Here is a 3,147-nt window from a genome sequence, read left to right as displayed (position 1 = left end):
GTTGATTTTGGTTAATAAATTATTATGCCAGTTGCTTGTTAATACATACAAATTTTCAGTTTTTTTCCAGCTTGAATTAAAATACTGATTTATATTGGAGCCTTTAGGTATTCTACTGTGGATTTGCAAAAAGCAATAATGGATTCAAATCTAAGCACCAAATTTTTGTTTGTAAAATTCCTTAAATCTATTGTATTGTTATAGCACCCTACAAAGCGATGGTCGATCATGTGCATAAAGCCTTTAGAGAGGCACTGTATTTGTTAGGGAGCATGCTGATTTTGTTTAAGTCATTAAACATAATGTATGTGGGAAGAAATATTACCCAACAGGATTTATTAACAGAAACTTCGGAGTGTCTCATCAAGACAACAGCTGCAGTGGAGGGGTGCAGAGCTCTCCTGCTCTTACCGTAACAGGCAGAGGAGGTCTCTAAACATAAAAAAAAAAAAAACACTTCACTCCCTTCATTAGGAAATTACACACAATTTGCCCCTCATTCCTATCCAGTTACCCAGGAAACTGTTAGCTGTAATTTGGGTTAATACACTGGCTCCTGGATCCTTCCGTTCCCCATTGTGCCCCATCATAAAAGAGACATGATGCAGATGCATAAAACCTTCTGCCAACCGAGTGTCTAATACACTGACTCACAGTAAGGGAGGCTAATCCTCTTTTATTTTTTTTTGCTCACATAGATCATCACTGGAAATTAAAAGTGCTAATGAATTGCACTGGAAGGATTTCACAATATTTGTATGGAGCTCTAGCCAATTTCAAACTACCTTTAAGATTTTTAAAAATTACTCAAAAAGAGCAGAGTAGCAAGAAGTAGAGGGAGGTCTGCTCTTGTGCTTCTTACAGACAAAAGGAATGGAAAACTGTGTGTTTTACCATGGGGTAAATATTGAGAGAGTAGAGATATAAACGAAGTGAAGAACTGCCTGGGTCTCTGTTGCTCTGCCAAAAGCATGTGCGTCACTTGATCCATTGTTTAGTGTGGAGAGGTCTCTGCAAGCAGGCGGCTGCCTCCCTGCTCCAGCTGCGGCCGCTCCACTGTTTATGTTTGCAGGGCCCTTCGCCTTGAAGTGAGGCTATGCAAGCAAAGCCCAGCCATATGTGAGCTTTTGGCCATCAGGAGAAAAAAAAAATCACTAGTCTTCTCTTTTTTTTAATCCATATTTATACTATTTCTCACCCTGAAGCTCAATTTCTTTGTCTTTTTGTCTCCTCTTTTGTTTACTTTCCACCAAACATTAGCCACCGAGCTAATGTGTGGTAGCCTGCTCATTTGGGGAAGTGCAAAAGTTGAAATAATTGTCTTCTATAAAAATTTTGGTCTTGGATGAAGGGGCACATTGTTCAAAAAGCACAATGTGAAAAGCTACGATAACCCTGAAGGAGCCACATAAGTCCACAGTTCAGTTGGCAGAGTTGGTAGAGTGCTGACAGGACAATTATTATTTGCACACTTTCTCACACTTTCCAGGCCTGGTCCTCATGAAAGAGTGACAAGAAGAAAGCCATAAGAAGTCTTGTTTTCCACAAGGCATGAAAGACACAGTAAACACGTGGAAGGAGGGGCTTGGGTCAGACATTTTTAACTTGCATGCAAAGTGCTTAGTGTGGCAGAAAACTAGAACACCAAGCATAGAGTGATACATGGTAGGATCATTCGGACTAGATGCCTTTCTTCAGCAAGAACAGGAAACGGGTCAGAGTTGATCTGAACATGGATGGCGCTAGATACAGAGCAATCATGGAACAAAACATGTTAGTGGCTGCAAAATAGTTGAGACTTTGGTAGACGATCGTCTTCCACATGTAACCTGAACCGCATTGAAATGATTTTGGTTGAATCAAATCAAATCAAACTTTATTTGTATAGCACATTTCAGCAGCAAGGCATTTCAAAGTGCTTTACATCAAATCAAACACAAAAAAATACAATGCAACATAGAATCAACAATAAAAACAATATCAAGTCAGATTCCATCAATAAATTTGCAATTGATTATGTTTCGAATACAACTCTAAACAAGTGGGTTTTTAGTTGAGATTTAAAGGAAGCCATTGTTTCAGCTGTTTTACAGTTTTCTGGAAGTTTGTTCCAGATTTTTGGTGCATAGATGCTAAATGCCGCTTCTCCTCGTTTGGTTCTGGTTCTGGGGGTGCAGAGCAGACCAGAACCAGAAGACCTGAGAGTTCTGGAAGGTTGATACAACAGCAGCAAATCTTTAATGCATTGTGGTGCTAAACCATTCAGTGATTTATAAACTAACATCAGTATTTTAAAGTCTATTCTTTGAGCTACAGGGAGCCAGTGGAGAGACTTTAAAACTGGTGTTATGTGCTCTATCTTCCTGGTTTTAGTGAGAACGCGAGCAGCAGCATTTTGGATCAGCTGCAGCTGTTTGATTGATTTGTTGGACAGACCTGTGAAGACGCCGTTACAATAATCAATACGACTGAAGATAAACGCATGGATGAGTTTCTCTAGATCTGGCTGAAGCAAATTTATATGTTTGAATAGCCCAGTCATAGTCTCAACCTAAATGCAATTTTAAAAAAATTATAGCAAGCCTTGGAAACAATATTGAAAGCTATTTTAATGCAATTTGACTGCGCTAGAAGTATTTTGGCAATGAATGGGTCATGAAAACGACTTCTTCCCTTACTCTTTAGATTTAGTCTTTGAATATTGTTTTTCACGTGTTTTACAATTCTGCAGTATTTGGTTCTGATTTATCTCCAAAAACCCCTGTTAAATACATTGAATGTTTGATTTGACAAAAGATGAAACAGTTCAGAAGAGATGAAGACTTTTGAAAGCCTCCAGACATGCATCAAAGTCTTCCAGTTTTTGAGTATTTGGTGTTCCAACCATCGATAATCTAATAATTACAACACCAATATTTTTATACAAAATCAGCAGTTTCCATTATTGGCAGATACAAAGATACCACTGTTGGACTGAATCAAGGATAAAAACGGTGAAAGGATTCCAATCTCCATCTTAAATTCCTCAGTCAACCTGGATAATTTCTTGTGTGGCAGCTTCCATGCGTCAAAGCAAGTCTGTGTGTTTCTGAGGGTTAGCTGTCCTGACCTTGACTTCTGGGTGGGCTGCATAGGCCATGTGCTTGC

This window comes from Gambusia affinis, linkage group LG03, assembly GCF_019740435.1.
Source record: "Gambusia affinis linkage group LG03, SWU_Gaff_1.0, whole genome shotgun sequence".
Classification (NCBI taxonomy): Eukaryota; Metazoa; Chordata; class Actinopteri; order Cyprinodontiformes; family Poeciliidae; genus Gambusia; species Gambusia affinis.
The sequence above is the reverse complement of the archived record's forward strand: the minus strand, read 5'-3'. Positions refer to the sequence as shown.